Source organism: Gossypium arboreum, chromosome 10, assembly GCF_025698485.1.
Source record: "Gossypium arboreum isolate Shixiya-1 chromosome 10, ASM2569848v2, whole genome shotgun sequence".
NCBI lineage: Eukaryota > Viridiplantae > Streptophyta > Magnoliopsida > Malvales > Malvaceae > Gossypium > Gossypium arboreum.
The window spans coordinates 66,801,135-66,823,667 of record NC_069079.1 but is presented as its reverse complement, the minus strand read 5'-3'; positions in this window follow the sequence as shown (position 1 = coordinate 66,823,667).

The following is a 22,533-nucleotide window of genomic DNA, read 5'->3' as shown; positions in this document are numbered from 1 at the left end:
TTTTGCTGTCCATCATAGCTAAGGTTTCAACACTTTTAAGCCTTGATTGTAAGTGATTTCTATGCCCGTTTTTAATGTTCTTTACATTTTTGAAATCCTCGTAGCTCGGTTTACCTATTTCTACCAATATTTTGAGCTAGGGTTTATATTTAAAATTTTACCCATGGATGATATGTATGAATTTTGATGTTTTATGGTAGAATATGAAGTTTGAGATTGTGTTAAACAACTTTTGCTAAGTGATTTTTTGTAAAAACGAGTAAAATGACATAATTGGTAAAAATACCTAATATTCAGAAGTACATGTTAGAGTGTGGATTTGATGTTTCTATAGAAGGGAAAAATGATCAGCATGTCATAAAACATAAGAAAATAGGATGAGGTTTAATTTACGAGCCTTGGGGAAAAAGTGTAAATATGTGAAAGTGTAGGGGCAAAATGGTAATTTTGCCAAAGTTCGTACTAGGGGCTGTTTTGATGAATGTGTTATCAAATAAATTAATTTGGTATTATAGATCAAGAGAAAAGAGATTCGAGTCGAGATCGGGGGAAAAATAAAGTTTACGAGGAATAGGCTCGACATTCTTATTTTGTATCGAGGTAAGTTCATATGTAAATATTGTAATATAACCGTTATTCTAAATCATTTAATGCTATTTATAGGATATTATGATTGTTATCATGCAATTCTATACTTTGTGGTCATTGTTGGACAACATGCAAAAAATTTTATAAATTATGTGAAAAATGTGAAAGACTACCGAAGTATCGTCATTAGGATTCCAAGGAGAATGGTAAAGGAGTACGAACGAGGATAGTCCCGTTGAACCTTAGGAATAGATTAGGATATTTGAGCATCCAAGCTCGTTGAGTTGAAGCCGAGTTCACTTATGGCTGCGAATGTCCGAGCTCGTTGAGTTGAGTCCGAGTTCGTGAGATGTAACTAGGCATCCGAGCTCGTTGAGTTGAGTCTGAGTTCACTTATGGATGCAAACGCCCGAACTCGTTGAGTTGAGTCTGAGTTCGTGAGATGTAACTAGGCATTCGAGCTTGTTGAGTTGAGTCCGAGTTCGCTTATGGGCAGGTTACATGGTAGCTTGGCTACATATGTTGCACTTATGTGCAAACTTTCCATGTATCCAAGTTATATTCCGATGTGTTCAACGGGTAAAAATTCTAGTGAAATGGAAAAATACTCAAGATGCAAGTGACGTATTGGTAAGTGTTGTGGAATGGGCACTTTGAACAGGTATGTACTTAACCCTCGGGTTGAGACTTGATACGACAACAATAATATGGTAAGATGATGAATGATGAATAGAAATGTGACATATGTTTTGGTGATATTATGCTAGTGTTGGTTGGTATAATTGTTTTGTTAAGTTATTTGTTATTTGCATATGGACTTACTTAGCATCTATGCTTACTCCCTCCTTTTCATTCTTTGTTGTTTTGACAAGTCAATTTGGAGATTGGGACGGTCGGAGGCACGCTCACATTATCACTGGATAATCGCGGTATAATGACTTGTAATTGTTGGAAATATGACATGCATAGCATTCCAATCATTTTGTGTGTATAATCTCAGGATATGGCCCATGGATGGAATAGAAATGTTTGAGAATGATTAGCTATTGCTATGGCTAATCAAGTATATATATGATAACATGTATGCTTTATGTCTTAACTAAACCATGAAAATCCTTGGAAAGGTAAAATTGGCCACAAAACAGAATCAGATAGCAGTAGTGACGTGAATTTGAAAAATCACTAAAAATAGTATAAATAAAATTAAATGATAAATAAGTTATGGAATCTAAGCTTGATGAGTCTATTTTTATATAGAAGAAACGAAATAGGTAAATGAGTTATATTTTATGAGATATTTAAGTTTTGATGGAACAGGGTCAGAGCAATCTCTGAATCCCTTGTTCTGAATTTAAAAATTCACCATAAATTGTAAAAAAACAATTAGGAGTTTTACCTTATATTTATCAAATCCTTATTGAGTCTAGATTTATTAGAAACAAACAGCATAGTCATTGAAACTCTGTACAGGAAGATATCTGGCTCGTAATACGCAGGGCCCAGAGTAACCTAACCCTGAAATAGGGAAAACTTTAACTAATAAACTGTACTAATTGGACCGACCAAAAATTCTAGAAAAAAATTAGTAAGTATATATATGAGTCTAGTTTCATGAAAAATTTACAGAATTGGATTTCGAGTTTCATAACTCAAGATATGTATTTTTAAGTGACTGTGATGTAGTTAGCCAGCTTGTCTGGAAATTCTAAAATAAATTGTTTGAGCTGTTTAATTAATGAATTAAGTCCGTTAACATCTCGTGCTCGACTCCAGCTAAGGTCTCAGGTACGGGGGCATTACATATTTAGTGTGTGTTGGATGATTGAAAATGGTGAGTAGCGATTGGATAGGTTGAAATTGGGACTAGTACATTTGAGCATGAATTGCATTTGTTCTGTTTTGATTGCGAAATTTCTATCTATTACGTATAAGAGGTAGAACCAAGTATGGGATTGTTAATAAAATTTGTAGAATTAATTGTTTATGTTTTGAATTAGCTATCTTGAGTTACTTAGGAATTTTGTAACACCCCTTACTCATATCCAACATCAGAACAGGGTCCAAGGTGTTATTGGACTCAAACATAAACATTCATACAAAACCAAGCCATAAAAATTTCGCCCAAATTAAAACCATTTATACCCAAGCATATTGTCCCTTATACGAACCGACAACGCCCAAAAAATCCATTGGGTGTTGTTTGAGACTAAACCAAGAACTTTCAGAACTTTTGTGATACTTAGAAAATTTTCTAGTTTCGGAGGGTTACACGCCCGTGTGGGTAGGTTGTGTGCTCACACACGCCCATGTAGCTTGGGACACACCCGTGTAACTCTCTGTTTATGTCTTCATCGACACAATTAGGGTACACGACCAATTATCCACCCGTATGCTTAGGCTGTGTGGCAAATTAATGATACGAACTCACCTCGGTGATGATTCGAGTTGCCCGATCGATAAATTAGGTAAGTTTGAACGGTTTGCAAAATTGGGGATGAAAACAAGGACGATAGGTTCGAATGGTTAGTTTCGTAATGGATACGGAAGCAAGTTGATGGTTTGATTCAAGAAGGCTGAAAAAAGGATGGATAAATGGCTATCAAAGGGATCAAACAAGGGTTAAAGGAAACTTGGTAATAGGTGGGGAAAAATCGGCTAAGGCCAAGATTGAACCAACGCTATAAGAGAGGGTTGACCTGAATCTTAAAAGGGCATTTAGGTGGATTTTGGTTTAGGAAAAAAATTAACGAAAAACCTTGACCCACTATCAAGTATGATAGGAACCTTGGTATAGTTTTGAATGCCACACCAACAAAGGTGATAAGTTCGGGATAACAAGGAAAGATTGACGCCACGAGACGAATGCCCGATAAGTTAGATTAGTCCTAATATGAATAAAGAGAATTGAATTCTCACTAGAACAATTAAGTTCATAAAATTAACAAAGTCTAAAATTGTCCAAACTTTACAAATGAAATTTAATACATATTTATACCCTAAAACATGGTCAGTCGAATGATCTCAAAACTAGTTGAATGGTCACTTAATTCAGCCTTTAAATGAGCTGAGATTTCCAGAAAAATTCAGGAAAATTCTAGAATGCTTCCTCCAACCTTGAGAACATATTTGGACAACTTCCAAGGTGTCTTCATGCAGCTAGAAACATTCAAGATAAATGTGAGCTGATCAGCCACCTAGAAGATCGAATGGTTAGCTTATAATTCAGCTAGAAGAGCTAAAAATTTCTTAGAAGATGACAAGAAAGTTCCTTGAATTTTCCTCATTAGCTGGAGAAATAAATGAGCTGAAAAATCCCCTTATTGTACTCGGCCAAATGAGTGAATAAGTCCAGGTGCTGCTTTGGTTAGTTGGACGGTCAAAGGAGCATTTAAAAAAGCTTAGAAGGCTTCAATGGGCAGCAATATTCAACTGATATCTTAATGAAGAAGCATGGCTGCTGGAATGCCTAAGGCGTCACTTTAAAGGAGTTTTAATTTACTGCAACTAGAAATTAATTCTTTAAGGCTATTGAGCTACACGAAAAACCAACTAGAAAAGGATGTTGATTCAACTCCTTCCTAGGCTGATCCATGCATGTACTTGCTGCACATTTAAACAACAATTAAATGGATTAAGACACATTAAAATTGGCAGCATTTAATTAAAACAAGAAATCATTAATTCGGCTAGGACAAATTCAATATGGGCTGGACAAATTAAATCAACAGCTAATAATTTGTTCTAAACTAGACACATTAAAATTATGTCCTAAACTAGACATATTAATATTGTAACGCCCTGAATTTTGGGCCTAGATGAATTGGGCTTTGGACTTTAGGTTTCATAAAATTTTTAAGTGAGTAGGAAAATGACAAAAGACATTTTGGTTTTGAGGGTTTAAAGAATTTGAAGTGTCTAGGTTTGTTGGAGAAGTTCTGTGTTCGAGTTTTGTGGTGGAGGAATTTTAATTTAATTATTAAAAGAATCAGGGTTGGAAGTAGTTGGGCTTTTAAATAAAGATAGGGGAAATTCGCATCAAAAAGCCTTGTGGAGGAGTGGCTAAGTGACGCCACTTAGGGTGTAGGGAGGTGGCGTTAGTGGCTAGCAAAGAGATTCGAGGTTCGAATCCTAGCTTAGTATTTTTAGGAGTTTAATTTTGGCCTTCTAGAAGGTTGGAAGTGGCGTGAAGATGGACTCTAAGGGGAGTGTTCAGAAGAGAAAATTTAGGAAATAGATAGGGGAGTTATTAGGGAGAAAAACAAGGAGATGAGAAGGGGGAAGTGATGGACCTGAATTTGGAATTGAGGGTCAGGCAATTTGGCTAGAGGCTATAAATATGTGCTGAGTTTGGGATCCTAGGCTAATGTCAAATTCTTCCATTTTTTTTACTGTCGATTGGCTTTTCCATCTTTGCTAGTTGATTCTTTTGCCATTCATTCTTTCCTTAGATCTCTTTTGATTTACCTTTTGGGTTAGCTGATTCCTTCTTCTACCCTTCTTCTACCCTTCTTCTTTAATTTGTGTGAAATAAACCTTATTCACCATATTAGTTTGAAAGCCAAAAAGTCGAATCTCCCTTGGGTCGATTACTCTTTTGGGGGAATTAGTATCGAATCTTGGATTTTAGCTCTCTGCCGAATTGCTTCTTAGGTGTTTTACGATTTTGGTAAGTATTCCCCTCTTATTGGCTAAGGTTGGTTGAATGGTCTTAAGTGAGATAAGGGGGTGACTTATGTTGGATGTTAGTCCCCTAGTATTTGGATTTAATGAGTAAGATTAATGCAGATCTAGGGAGTACGTGATCAAGGAAAAGCTATTAGGGATTGGTGTTCAAGGTAAGGTTAAGGTGAGGTTCTGGTGTTCGGGTAAAATATGTATTAAGCATATGATTAATTGAAGGGTGATATTGTTTGTAGGTTGGTGACAAAGGGAATCGCAATATGCTTGCTTACTAGGTGTGTACATACACTGCACACACAAGTAGATTAGCAAAAGCCGAAATGTCAAAAAGCCAAAATGCCAAAAAGCCGAAATGCGGAAAAGTTGAAAGTCTGGCTACGGTAGTCTTGTGAGTGCGCGAACACTCATGAGGAGAAAATTGATAGGTTATCTAAGGCCCATGGGCGACTCCATGGACTTGGGCTCTGAATTGGCCAACCAGGCCAGAATATGCTTAATGGGCCTGATGGGCTGTTGGGCCCATAATAAGCCAAAAATTTATCATTGATGCTATGCGATAGAAATTCGTATGTGAGCATGAATATAATGTGATTTGGGCCTAATGGGCCATGTGAATATAGTTGGGTCTAGTGGGCCATATACAGGTATGTGAATTTGTCTGGGCTTTGTAAGGGGTTTTGGGTCTAGTATATGATGACTACATAAAACTTAATTAATTTAATGCGACTGCGGACAAGTCATAGGGTTAAGGTGTGGCAACGGGTATATCATGTCTAGGATTGGATCTAGGGAGAGCTTGGTACTTAAGTAGTCTTAATGACTCACATCCTCTACTTTAGAATCCTACCTTGTGTATAGTATTCGGTCATCTTAGCTCACGGGATTTGTTAACGAGCCAAGGTAAGTGAAAACCGTAATAATGGGAAAATTACTGAAATGCCCCTAAGGGCGAAGATGACCAAAATACCCCTATGTGTTGAATATAAGTTTTATGGATATGACAAACATATCTGCTGCATACATATGATATTCTGCTTAGGTTGCATACGGGTTGGGAAATATGGAATGGAGGAAGTATATGAGGATCGCATGGTTGCTTGACAATCGTGGATCCACCGACAGCTTTTAAGCCCAATGTATAAATGAAGGCAGTTCCGCAATCGAGCTACCATGGATGTGTATTAGTTAGGTGGGACGATATTTATATCCCCACATGATGTGTATCGGGGGACGGAGTTGGTGTGTAGTGGATGGATTATTGGGATGGGATTGCACTGCATTGCATTGCATGTTTGATGTATGGTGAATATTGAATGCTTGTTACTCGTCGAGGGTTGTACACATTGAGTTTGCGAAAACTCACCCCCTTTTTTATTTTATTTTCAGGTGATGCTCAGTAGGAGGTTCGATGTTTGGAGGGACTCTGGGTGGCCAGCTAGCAAGACAACTTGGACTTATTTCTCTTTTAAAAGCAAATAAGCTCTTTATTTTATTAAGTACTTTTCAGACTGGAATGTAATAAGGCTTCCTTTTTGTTATTATTTGGATTATTATTTTTATGCGTTGTAATTACGAAAAGTTGAATATGGATTTTCTAAACCATAGTTTTTTTTATAAACTACGTTTCCGCAACTAAATTTCAAAATGACAGGTTTTCATAAAATCATATGTTATAAACAAGTTTTTGTGATTGAAAAGAGAGTTTAATAAGTTTATAAAGGTTTCATATTTTTTTCAAGGAAGGGTTTTCAATGAAAACAAGGTTTTCGCTAAAACACTTTAATGTGATCGCCAGATCCGGCCATAACGTCCGGGCCGAGTTTGGGGTGTTACAAACATATTTTAATATGAGTCATATTTAATATACTAAATTAAAAATGTCCAGATTTGAACAAATTTATTAAACCTTAACTAATTAGCTAACCTAATTAAAACAAATTAGCTAATTCATTCCAGCTTAATAAAACGCAAGAATTAGAATTTAAAGATGAGCTCAAATGAGCTTATTTAAGTTGAATCAAGCTCGTTGAATGAGCACACAAACTCATTAAGCTGGAGATGAGCAAAATTTAGCTAAACGAGCTGAGATTAGCCACATTTTGTACTTAGGCCCCTCTAGCTTAGGCCATGCTCGATTTTGAAAAGTTGAATTGTAACATGACGCGACCAGGTTCACATTAATTAAATTCCAAAAATAAGGTGCAGACTTCACAGGGCCAGGGCACATGCCCATATCCTAAGGCCGTGTCCTTCACATGGCCGTGTCTCTGCCTGTGTGTTTACTACTGGGCATTATGTTTTACCTAATTAGGGTGCAGGGGATACACGGCCAAATCACACGCCCATGGGGCAGACCATGTGTCACACACGGTCTTGACATGTGCCCGTGTGTCTATCTGTGAGGACAACTCTGAGGCTATTTTCCAAGCCTTTTGTCACCCTCAATAATACATGCACCCTTACACATCTCAATGACATCCTACATGGCATAAATGAGCACTTACACATTCATAAACATGGCTCATGCATATGAACTTCTTATCAATTTACAATAGCTTAAGACTTCATATTTTATTTTGACCAAGCTTACCAAATCACATACAATATGTAACATCAAATTACTTCCATTTTATACATTCATGACTTAGTTATTATTATGCCATTTACTCTCAATTCCATCATCAAACATCCATGATCATATTCACATTTCATCCATGCCAAATGAATTTAACCACATCATGATTGACCATAGCACATGCATCCATATACGAATAAGATAACATCCCTATAATTAATATGAGCCATATCTCATGGCCATATATAAAATGAATCATCAAATCATTATAAGCGAACACATTTGGCTAGACCAATATGACATATAACAAAAAAGACCAAGTCCCTATACATGCCATACTTAAAATACTTGAATTCACTATACCAAAAAGATTAGTCTGATAGTGTGAATCGAGCCTCGACGTCCTTTGATCCCCAAGCTAGCTTGGCAATACTATAGGAAAAATGAAAAGAAAGGGGAGTAAGCATAAAGCTTATAAGTTTGCATGTCAATAACTAACAACATTAACCATGCATTATTATACACATAACATAATAATATTTATCACAATGTTATTATGTCTCATAGGTACATTTTAAGTCATTTCATTTACATAATGTACAATAAACTCATGATCATAATTCATTCATTCACTTCTTACCAAGGTCTCATCGATTTATAATTTCAATATTTATGAGCTTTGTGTACATACTTGTACTCTCTCAACATGATCATACCTTGTCATCTCTTTGGCATAATCGTTGGATTTCCCGTTGAACCACTTGGAATAGTAGAGGATACTTAGGAACTCTCATGTACACAGTAAGATGCCAATGCCATATCCCAGATTTGGTCTTACATGGGATCATAGGTCGAAGCTGATAGGCCAGCTATGGTCTTACACGATGTCTCATATCGATGCCAATGCCATATCCCAGATATGGTCTTACATGGGATCAAATATCGATGCCAATGCCATGTCCCAGACATGGTTTTACATGGGATCACACATAACCCTAATGCCATGACATTTGTATCCTAACTATTCCTAAGGTTCAACTAAGTTTTGATATATCAAACTTCGTCGAATCGTCATCGAGATATCATTAATTAAATCCACAAAGACAGTTACACAATTCATACAATATTAAAACATTAAAAACATAATAATGTGATGTTGCATTATTTACACACGAACTTACCTCAGTACCAAAATATGACTAATTATTCGATTTAGTCCACAACCTTGTTCTTTTATCGGTTTAGGTCCAGACTCCGTTTTTCTTGATCTATAATAGAAAATTTCACTTATTTAATTATGACATTGTTCAAATCAGTCCATAAATCATACTTTGGCAAAATTACAATTTCCCTTTAAACTTTCACATTATTACAAATTAGACCCTATGCTTGTAATATGAAATGTGTTCATTTTCTTTGTTACCCAAGCCTAGCCGAACTTATAACATACTCATAGCACCACATTTCTCATTAAATCATACATCTTACTACTTATTTTACAAACTACACAAATAAGTCATGTTCTTCCATTAAACATCAAAACACATGCATATTCTTCCATTAAACATTCATATTCTTAGTAAAAGATGTTTATCACTAGAAATCACAAATAAGTCTTTTTTTTGCCATTTTCACTAGAAATCACTTAGTAAAAGATGTTTATCACACATAAAACATTCATATTCTTCAATTAAACATCAAAACACATGCATGTCATAGATGGGTCAAACTTCAAACATGAACCCTACTTTAAAATATGGCTAGAAATAGGTAAATCGAATTACGAGGGTTTCAAAAATGTAAAGAGTATTAAAAACGGGGCTAGGATGCACTTACTATTGAGCTTGAAAGTTGAAGAAACCCTAGCTATGGAACCCTTAGAAATTTCGGCACACATGAAGAAGATGGACACCAATTTTTTACTTGTTTTCCCTTTTTATTCTTTTATTAACCAAATGACAAAAAATCCCTTAAGGCCTTTCTTTCAAATTTTTCCTATTCATACCCATTTTTGTTCATAAAATTAGAAACTGGGAAAATTGATATTTAAGAACCTCTAATTAATAATCCATGGCAATTTCATGCTTAAGGCTTCTAGAACTCACATTTTGCAACTTTTGCAATTTAGTCCTAAATGTCAAATTGGACACTTTATCAATAAAATTTCTTCATGAAATTTTCACACAAGCATGCAATCATATCATAGACCTCATAATAATAATAAAATAATTATTTTTACTTTGCATTTGTGGTCTCGAAACCACTATTCTAACTAGGCCTAAAATCGAGATGTTGCAACTCTTCCCCCCTTAGGAATTTTCACCCTAAAAAATCTTACCAGTGAAAAGGTTTAGGTATTGGTTTCTCATGTCTTCCTTAGTCTCCCGTGTAGCCTCTTCAACCCCATGCCTTTGCCATAAGACTTTCACAAGAGTACTTGTTTTATTTCTCAATTGTTTGACTTCCCGAGACAAAATCTTAATCAGCTCCTCACCATAAGTCATATCCGATCGAATCCCAACCTCTGTTGGTGAAATCACATGCGAAGGATTAGATCGGTATTAGAGCAACATAGACACATGGAACACATTATGAATTCTTTCCAACTTAGATGGCAAAGCCAACCAATATGCTACTAGCCCTATCCTTTCTGTAATCTCATATGGTCCAATAAAACTCGGACTCAACTTGTCCTTCTGGTCAAATCTGAGGACTTTCTTCCGTGGAGATACTTTCAAGAATATCTTATCACCAACCTGAAACTCAATCTCTTTCCATTTCAAATGCGCGTAGGATTTCTGTCTATCAGAAGTAGCTTTCACATAATCACGAATTACCTTAACTTTCTCTTTGGTTTCTTTCACTAAATCAACTCTGTGAATCTGATTTTCTCTGAGTTCAGTCCAATACAAAGGCGTTCAACACTTAAGTCCATACAATGCCTCATAAGGTGCCATTTTCAAGCTCGACTGAAAACTGTTGTTGTAGGGAAATTCTACCAACCGTAAATACTTTTCCCAAATAACTTAGAACTCAAAAACACAACACCGTAACATATCTTCAAGAATCTGAGTTACCCTTTCGGATTGACTGTCAATTTGCGGATGGAAAGTAGTACTAAAATTCAATTTAGTACCCAACGCTTCTTCTAACTTTTTCCAAAATCACGAAGTGAACCTTGGATCTCTATCCGATATAATAGACAAAGGTACTCTATGCAATCTCACAATTTTAGAAATGTACAACTCGGCTAACTTATATAGTGAATAGTCGGTACGTATCGGTATAAAATGAGCCGACTTAGTCAATCGATCTACAACAACCCATACAACATCTTTCTTTCTTGGTGTCAAAGGCAAACCAGTCACAAAGTCTATAGTAATACAGTCCCACTTCCGGGAACCATCACAAGTTGAAGTAAGCTTAAAGGTACTTGGTGTTCGACTTTTACTTGCTGACAAATCAGGCATATTGACACAAACTCGAAAATATCTCTTTTCATATTCGGCCACCAATACAATTTCTTCAAGTCATTATACATTTTCGTACTACCCAGGTGAATAGACAAACAACCACTATGTGCCTCATACAAAATCTTCTGAATCAACTCAGTATTTTTAGGAATACATATCATACTCGGAACATCAAGCAACCTTCGAAATCAATCTGAAAAATCTGATTCAATACCCGACTCACAATGAACTCTTTCATCTTGCAACCCACTGTCACTTTTCTGATCTTCATAAATCTCTTGAAGGAACATTGGTCTAGCTCTTAACTCAGCTAGAATCAAACCATCATCTGATAAAGCCAACTAAGTGTTCATAGCCCTCAAAGCAAATAATGACTTCATACTCAAAGCATCAGCGACCACATTCGCATTTCCTTGGTGGTAGTCAATCACTAACTTATAATCTTTTAACAACTTCAACAATCTCCTTTTCCGTAGGTTCAAATCCTTTTGAGTCATCAAATAGTTTAGACTTTTATGATCAGTGAATATTTGACATTTTTTTCCTTACAAATGGTGTCTCTAAATCTTCAACACAAACACAATGGCGGCAAGCTCCAAATCATATGTAGGATAATTTTTCTCATGTGGCTTCAGCTGCCTCGAGGCATAAGCTATTACCTTGCCTTCTTGTATAAGTACACAACCCAATCCATTCAAGGATGCATCACTATAAACCACAAATTCTTTTCCCGGTTCAAGTTGTACTAAAACCGGTGCCTCAATAATTAATGCCTTTAGTGTCTCAAAACTCTATTGGCACTTCACCATCCATTCAAACTTGACATCTTTCTGTAACAACCTCATCATCAGAGTAGCAATCATGAAAAATCTTTTAACAAACCGTCGGCTAAGCCTAGAAAGCTTCTCTAACACATTCCTCGGCGGTTTCCATTCAACAATAGCCAAAATCTTACTCGGGTCAACTCTAGTACCATCACTCGAAACAATGTGCCCCAAAAATCTGACTTATTGAAGCCAAAATTCACTTTTGCTAAACTTAGCATACAACTACTTGTCTCTCAAAGTTTGCATTCTCAAGTGCTCGGCATGCTCAGTCTCATCATGAGAATAAATCAGTATATCATCAATAAAAGCATCAACAAATTTTCCAAGTACAGTCGTAAAATACGATTCATCAAATCCATAAATATAGTAGGAGCATTCATTAAACCAAAAGGCATAACAAAAAATTCATAGTGACCATACCTCGTCCGAAATGCAGTCTTCGGCACATTAGACTTCTTAACTCTCAATTGGTAGTAACCGGACCTCAAGTCTATCTTTGAAAACATTGTGGCTCCCTTTAATTGATCAAACAAATCATCAATCCTTGTCAAGGGATACTTGTTCTTTATGGTTACCTTATTGAGCTATCGGTAGTCCATGCACAATCTCATCGAACCATCTTTCTTTTTCACAAATTGTACCGGTGCACCCCATGGAGAATAACTAGGTCTCGCAAAACCTTTATCTACTAACTCTAGTAACTGAACCTTCAACTCCTTTAATTCCGTGGAGACATCCTATATGGAGCAATCGAAATAGGTGCAGTACCAGGAATTAACTCAATACCAAACTCAACTTCACAAATTGAAGGCAATCTGGGCAACTTCTCCGGAAACACATTTGAATACTCACATACTACCGGCATTGACTCAATTTTCAACTTAGACTCCTTTGTATTCAACACAAAGGCAAGATAAGCTTTACAACCCTTTCTTATACATTTTTGAGCACTCATAGAAGAAATTATTATATGCAACCTATCTAATTCATCTAGTTCAACCCGAAGAATATCACCACTTTCATATTTCAATTCAATGATTTTCCTTCCACAGTTTACTACTACTACATCATGCATGGTCAACCAACCATACCAAGTATTATATCAAATTCATCAAAAGGCAAAAGCATAAGATTAGCCGAAAAACAATGACATATAATCAATAAAGGGCAATTCCTACATACTTTGTCAACTAACACATGCTTGCCTAGAGGGTTTGACACTATTATCACAAATTCTATAGACTCAATAGGCATATTCATGCTAGACACCAATTTCTAGATCAATCAAAGCAACAACAGAAATATCATAAAGAGAAAAAGTACCTGTACTCACATCAGGGGATGAAGCCCCTTTGCGAGCGTGAATGGCATAAGTCCTCGCAGGTGCTCTACCGTCGGGTCTTACAGTTGGATCTCTAGGTGCAGTCCTACTCCTCACTTCATTTCCCAAATTTCTCTGTGGTCTCCCTCTAGAAGTAACATTGTTTGATCTTGTACCTGAAATCTCTCCTTTTCAACTATCTCGGGGCAATCTCTAATGAAATGATCTTGGGAACCACACTTAAAACTTTCTCCACCATTAACTCGGCACTCACCAAGGTGACGTCTACTACAATGTGAACACTCTGGTCTACTCGGTCGTGCATTACCAAACTAGCAATTGAAGTAGTCTAAGCTTTTGAAACCGAGTACTGCTTACCCTTATTTCTGTTTGAGTGCCCAACTGAAGCACTCGATCGAGTATTAAACTCTCTCGGCTTCTTAGATAAGGACTGCAGTGACTTACTCATCTGTCTCTTCTTCAAATCCCCAAACTCAAATTAGCTTTTCCTTTCTCTTTAGCCAATTCTTTGGCCTTGCAAGCTCTCTCAACTAGTACAACAAACTCTTTTAATTCTAAGATGCCAACCAGCAATCGGATGTCCTCATTTAACCCATGCTCAAACCTCTTACACAAGATGGCCTCAATCGATATGCATTCCGGAGCGTACTTGCTAAGTCTCACAAATTCATGCTCATATTTCATTACCGTCATTTGGCCCTATTTTAACTCAAGGAATTCCTTCCTTTTCTGATCAATAAACCTCTGACTAATATACTTCTTACGAAACTCTTCCTGGAAAAATTCCAAATTAACTCTCTCCCTTGGTACAACTGACACAAGGGTGTTCCACCACTGATAAGCCGAGTCTCTAAGGAGTTACACAACACACTTCATGCATTCCTTAGGTGTGCATGATAACTCATCAAATACCCTGATGGTATTCTCGAGCCAGAACTCTGCCCTCTCAGGGTCATCATCTATACTAGCTTGGAACTCTTCAGCTCCATGCTTTCAAATTTTATCCACTAGAGGTCTATTCAATCTCATAAAATCCATACCTTGAGGTGCTACAGGAACAGGCTAAGAAATAGGTGGGGGTGGAGGAGGTTGAGCGTTCGGGTTCGTTCGAACAAACTCCGTTTACTAGGCATTCATCATATGGAGAAAGGCTAGGGATAGCCCCTTCTCCTCCTCCCTGACTCATGGTCACGGGTCTACTCTCAACTAGGGTTACCCCTTGAATGGGAGCCGGCGTATTACTTTCTACATCATCAACTCCAGCTTAATTAGGATCCATTACTATATGAAAACACAATTTAAAAATTTTAGGAGTTGTCACACTATCATAATTCATTTATGGCATGTATAGCTAGACTCGTACACATGCTACGTTAGTCCGAGAATTGACTAAACCGTAGCTCTGATACCACTAAATGTAACACCCCTTACCTGTATCCGACATTGGAACAGGGTCCGAGGCGTTATTGGACTCAAACAAAAACATTCATACAAAACCTGGCCATAAAATTTTTTCCAAAATTAAAACCATTTGTTCACAAGCATATTGTCTCTTATACGAACCCATGAGACCCAAAACATCCATTGGGTGTGGTTCGAGACTAAACCAAGAACTTTCAAAACTTTTGCGATACTTAGAAAATTTTCTATTTTTGAAGGGTTACACGCCCGTGTGGGTAGGCCATGTGGTCACACACGCCCGTGTGGCTTGGGACACACCCATGTAACTCTCTATTTATGATGTCATCAACAAAATTAGGGTCACATGGACAAGTCACACACCCATGTGCTTAGGCCATGTGGCAAATTAAATTCCAAAAATCAGCTGCAGACTTCACACGGATAGGGCACAAGCCCATGTCCTAAGGCCGTGTCCTTCACACGACCGTGTCTCTGCCCGTATGTTTACTACTGGGAGTTCTATTTTACCTAATTAGGGTGCAGGGGACAGACGGCCGGATCACATGCCCATGGGGTAGACCGTGTGTTACACAAGGTCTTGACACACGCCCGTGTGTCTACCCGTGTGGACAACTTTGAGGCTATTTTCCAAGCCTTTTGTCATCCTCAATAACACATGCACCCTTACACATCTCAATGACATCCTACATGGCATAAAGTAGCACTTACACATTCATAAACATGGCTCATGCATATCAACTTCTTATCAATTTACACTAGCTTAAGACTTTATATTTTATTTAGACCGAGCTTACCAAATCACATGCAATATGTAACAACCAATTACTTCTATTTTTGTACATTCATGCCTTAGTTATTATTATGCCATTCACTCACAATTCCATCATCAAATATCAACGATCATATTCACAATTCATCCATTCCAAATGAATTCAACCACATCATGATTGACCATAGCACATGCATACGTATACGAATAGGATTACATCCCTATAATTAATATGAGCCATATCTCATGGCTATATAAAAAATGAATCATCAAATCATTATAAGCCAACACATTTGGCTAAACCAATATGACATATAACAAAAAGACCAAGTCCCTATACATGCCATACTCAAAATACTTGAATTCACTATACCCAAAAGATTAGTTTCATAATGTGAATAGAGCCCTAACGTCCTTTGATCCCCGAGCTAGCTGGGCGATACTATAAGAAAAATGAAAAAGAAAGGGGAGTAGGCATAAAGCTTAGTAAGTTTACATGTCAATAATTAATAACATTAACCATGCAAAATTATGATCAAAGTAATTAACAAAATAACATAATAATATTTATCACAATGTCATCAAGTATCATAGGTGCATTTTAAGTCATGTCATTTACTTAATGTACAATAAAACTCATGATCATAATTCATTCATTCACTTCTTACCGAGGTCTCATCGATTCATAATTTCAATATTTATGAGCGTTGTGTACATACATGTACCCTTTCAACATGATCATACCTTGTCATCTCTTTGACATAACCGTTGGATTACCCGTTGAACCACTTGGAATACTAAAGGATACTTAGGAACTTTCATGCACATAGTAAGATGCCAATGCCATATTGCAGATATGGTCTTACATGGGATCACAGGTCGAAGCCGATAGCCTAGCTATGGTCTTACACGATGTCTCATATCGATGCTAATGCCATATCCCATATATGGTCTTACATGGGATCAAATATCGATGCCAATGCCATGTCACAAACATGGTCTTACATGAGATCACATATCGATGCCAATGCCATGTCCCAGACATGGTCTTACATGGGATTACACATAACCCTAATCTCATAACATTTGTATCCTAACTATTCCTATGGTTCAATCGGGTTTCAAGATATCAAACTTCTTCGAATCGTCATCAAGTCATCATTAATTAAATCCACAAAGACAATTACACAATTCATGCAATATTGAAACACTAAAAGCATAATAAAGTAATGTTGCATTATTTACACACGAACTTACGTTGGTACCAAAATATGACTAACTATTCGATTTAGTCCACAACTTTGTTCTTTCATTGGTTCAGGTCCGGACTCTGTTTTTCATAATCTATAATAGTAATTTTCACTTATTTAATTATCACATTGTTCAAATCAGTCCATAAATCATACTTTGGAAAAATTACAATTTTTTCCTAAATTTTAACATAATTACAAATTAGCCCCTAGGCTCGTAATATGAATTGTGCTCATTTTTTTTGTTACCCAAGCCTAGCCGAACTTATAAGATACTCATAGCATCCCACATTTCTTATTAAATGATACATCTTACTACTCATTTTACAAACTTTAAAAATAAGTCCTTTCTTATTTTGCAAACTTTAAAAATAAGTCTTTTTTTTGCCATTTTCACTAGAAATCACTTAGTAAAAGATGTTTATCACACATAAAACATTCATATTCTTCAATTAAACATCAAAACATATGCATGTCATACATGGGTCAAATTTCAAACATGAACCCTACTTTAAAATATGGCTAGAAATAGGTAAATCGGGTTACGAGGGTTTCAAAAATGTAAAGAGCATTAAAAACAGGGTTAGGATGCACTCACTATTGAGCTTGAAAGTTCAAGAAACCCTAGCTATGGAACCTTTAGAAATTTCAGCACACATGAAGAAGATGGGTACCAATTGTTGACTTTTTTTCCCTTTTTATTCTTTTATTAACCAAATCACAAAAATGCCCTTAAAGCCTTTCTTTCAAAATTTTCCTATTCATGCTCATTTTTGTCCATAAAAATAGAAATTGGACAAATTGCTATTTAAGGACCTCTAATTAATAATCCATGGAAATTTCATGCTTAAAGCTTCTAGAGCTCACATTTTGCAACTTTTGCAATTTAGTCCTAAATGTTAAATTGGACACCTTATCAATAAAATTTCTTCATGAAATTTTCACACAAGCATGAAATCATATCATAGACCTCATAATATTCATAAAATAATTATTTCTACTTCGAATTTGTGGACTCAAAACCACTATTTTGACTAGGCCCAAAATAGGGATGTTACAAATTTGGTATGTAAAATGTATGTTTGTTCAAAAACAATTTAAGTACGATTGTTTATGACTCACACAGAGCTTTTGTAGCTCATTCCCCTTAGTTTCCTCCTTTTCAGGTAGTCCACGTGTATAGGTCACATACTCATCGAACCGGGGGTATTGGAGTTTTTTAAATTTCTTGGTTTGGTTTAATAAGATTGTATAAGATATGGAATGAGTTTTGGATTTTGGACTTTCTAAGTTATGGCTGGTTTTGTGTAACACACCTAACTCGTATCCGTCGCCGGACTAGGGTTAAAGACGTTACCGAACAAATCAGAACATTTACATTTAATTCATATACATTGTCCACAATCATAGTCAAACATTATCATAATGTCCCTTATATAGGTCATCGAGATCTTAAACATACATTACAAAGGGGTCGAAACTAAATCGAGCTCATACAAAATTTTTCAAAACTTATACATTTTTCAAAGTTTTACATGTTACACGCCCATGTGGCCATGTGCCTCACACGGAATTAGACACACCCGTGTGTCTAGAGCGTGTCAAACCAGGGCATACATATTGACTTAATCACACGGCCACAAGACATGCCCGTGTGTCTTAGCCGTGGTCGAAATTGACTTGGGTCACACGGCTAGCCACACGCTCGTGTGCCTTGGCCGTGCTCAAGATTGACTTAAAATCGTAGGGTACACCAAGGGACACAGGTCGTGCAACATGACCGTGTGTCGCACATGGCTGAGACACATGCCCGTGTCTCTGCCCGTGTGGACAAAAAAATAGGCCATTTGAAAAGCCAATTTGCCACCCAATTTGGGTCAAACCTACAAGCATCAAACCAAGCATATTTGCACTATTATTTTAGCCAATTTCAATACCAAAACATACATAATTCATGTCATATTATTATCAACCAAATTCAAGCTTATAAACTATACTCAATCATATCAAATCATAAGCCAAAGTCATATTAAACCATATGTTTCTGTAACAACCCGATTTTGGGCCTAGCCGAAATAGTACTTTTGGAACCATTAACCTGAGGTCAGAGAAATTATTTTTAATATTATTTTATGTGTGATGGCATATTTATAAAGATGCATGAAAATTTTGGTGAATTAATTTTAGCGTTTGTGAGCTTAATTGCGAAAAAGGACCAAATCACATAAAGTTCAAAATTTTTAATTTGATAGCTAAGGTAGTTAAATTACCATGCATCATGAATTGTGTAATGCCCCCGTACCCGAGACCATCACCGAATTCGAGCATCAGGTGTTAACGGGCTTAATTCATTAATTAAACAGCTCAAATAATTTATTTTAGAATTTCCAGACAAGCTGGCTAACTGCGTCACAGTCGGTAAAAAATCCATATCTCGAGTTACGAAACTCGAAATCCAACTCCGTAAATTTTCCCTAAAACTAGACTCATATATCTACTTACTAATGTTTTCTAGAGTTTTTGGTCAGGCCAGTTATTAAAGTTTATTAGTTAAAGTCTTCCCTATTTTAGGGTTTGGCTACTTTGACCTCTATGTATTACGAATCAGATATCTCCCTGTACAGAGTTTCAATGACTATGCTGTTTGCTTTTCATAAAACTAGACTCAATAAGGATTTCATACATGTAAGCTAAAACGATCAATTTTTTTTACAATTTATGGTGAATTTTTAAAGTCAGAACAGGGGATTCAGAGATAGCTCTGACCCTGTTCCACCAAAACTTAAATATCTCATAAAATATAACTCATTTACCTGTTTCATTTCTTCCATATGAAAATAGACTCATCAAGCTTCGATTTCATAACTTATTCATCATTTAATTTCATTTCTACTATTTTTTAGTGATTTTTCAAATTCACATCATGGCTATTGTCTGATTCTGTTTTGTGGCAAATTTTACCTTTCCAAGGATTTTCATGGTTTAGTTAAGACATAAAGCATACATGTTATCATATATAAACTTGATTAGCCATTCCAATAGCTAATCATTCTCAAACAATTCCATTCCATCCATGGGCCATATCATAATATTATAGACAAAATGATTGGAATGCTATACATTCCATATTTCCAAAAATTACAAGTCATTATACCGTGATTGTCTAGTGATAGTGTGAGCGTGCCTCCAACTGTCCCGATCTCCAAATTGACTTGTCAAAACTACAAAGAATGAAAAGGAGGGAGTAAGCATAGATGCTTAGTAAGTCCACAGGCAAATAACAAATAACTTAACAAAGCAATTATACCAACCAACATTAGCATAATATCACCAAAACATATATCACATTTCTATACATCATTCATCATCTTACCATATTATTGTTGTCGTATCAAGTCTCAACCTGAGGGTTAAGTACATACCTATCCAAAGTGCCCATTTCACAACACTTACCAATACGTCACTTGCATCTTGAGTATTCTTCCATTTCACTAGAATGTTACCCGTTGAACACATCGGAATATGTAGCCAAGCTACCATGTAACCCGCCCATAAGCGAACTCGAACTCAACTCAATGAGCTCGGGCATTTGCATCCATAAGTGAACTTGGACTCAACTCAACGAGTTCGGATGCCTAGTTACATCTCATGAACTCGGACTCAACTCAACAAGCTCGGACATTCGCATCCATAAGTGAACTCGGACTCAATTCAACGAGTTTGGATGCCCAAATATCTGAATCTATTCCTAAGGATCAACGGGACTTTCCTAGTTCATACTCTCTTACCATTCTCCTCAGAATACCAATGACGATACTTCAGTAGTCTTTCAGATTTTTCACATAATTCACAAAATTTTTGCATGTTGTCCAACAATGACCACAAAGCATAGAATTGCATGATAACAATCATAATATCATATAAATAGCATTAAATGATTTAAAATAATGGTTATAGTACAATATTTACATATGAACTTACCTCGATACAAAATGAGAATAGTCGAGCCTAGTCCTTGTAAACTTTATTTTTCCCCGATTTCGATTCGAGTCTCTTTTCTCTTGATAATCAAGGCTTAAAAGTGTTGAAACCCTAGCTATGGTGGATAGCAAAATTCAGCAGCAACTTATGGAGAAGATGATCATTTTTATGTTATTTTTCCCATTTTATTTCATTTAATATCCAAATGACCAAAATGCCTTTCCTTACTAAACTTTCAAAAATTCCATCCATGTCCAATTTTTGCCCATAAACTTAGAAATTGGTCAAATTGCTATTTAAGACCTCCTAATTAATATTTCAAAGCAATTTCATACTAGAAACTTCTAGAATGCAAGTTTTACAACTTATTCAATTTAGTCCCTAACTTCAAATTAAGCACTTTTTGCATAGAATTTCTTCACGAAATTTTCACACAATCATGCAATCATATCATAGACCTCAAAATAATCATAAAATAATTATTTCTATCTCAAATTTTGTGGTCCCAAAACCACTATTCTGATTAGGCCCTAATTCAGGTTATTACAACTCTCTCCCTTTAAGGATTTTCGTCCGTGAAAATCTTATCGGTAAACAAGTGTGGGTATTGATTCCTTATAGTTTCTTCGGGCTCCCATGTATCCTCTTCTACCCCATGTTTTTGCCACAATACCTTCACGAGAGCGATACTTTTATTCTCAGTTGGTTGACCTCCCGAGCTAAAACTTTAATCGATTCTTCATTGTAAGTCATATCCGGTTGTAACTCGATTTCTATCGGTGAAATCACATGTGAAGTATCTGAACGATACCGATGTAACTTAGATACATGGAATACATCATGAATCTTCTCTAATTTCGGCGGTAATGCTAACCGATACGTTACCGAGCTAATTCTTTCAATTACCTCATACGGTCCAATGAAACGTGGACTCAACTTGCCTTTCCAAATGAATCTAAGAACTTTCTTCCACGGAGACACTTTTAAAAACACTTTATCACCAACTTGATACTCGATCTCTTTTCGCTTCAAATCCGCGTAAGATTTTTGCCTATCCAAAGCAGCTTTCGAACAGTCTCGAATCACTTTCACTTTTTCTTCAGTTTCCTTGATTAAATCAACTCCGTAAATTTGGTTTTCTTTGAGTTCGGTCCAATACAGCGGTGTCCAGCACTTGCGACCATACAACGCTTCATAATGTGCCATTTTCAAACTCGTCTAATAACTGTTATTGTAAGCAAATTCCACCAATTGTAAGTACCTTTCCCAACTTCCTTGGAACTCCAACACGCAACATCTGAGTATGTCCTCAAGAATCTGAATTACTCTCTCTGATTGTCCATCAGTCTATGGATGAAAGGCAGTGCTGAAATTTAACTTTGTACCTAATGCTTCTTGCAGCTTTTGCCAAAATCATGAAGTAAACCTCGGATCTCTATCCGAAATAATTGACAACGGTACTCTGTGAAATCTAACAATCTCATTGATATATAATTCAGCCAACTTATCAAGAGAATAATCAGTGCGTACTAGAATAAAATGGGTGGATTTAGTCAATCTGTCGACTATCACTCAGACGACATCTTTCTTCTTCGGAGTTAACGGCAATTCTGATACAAAATCCAT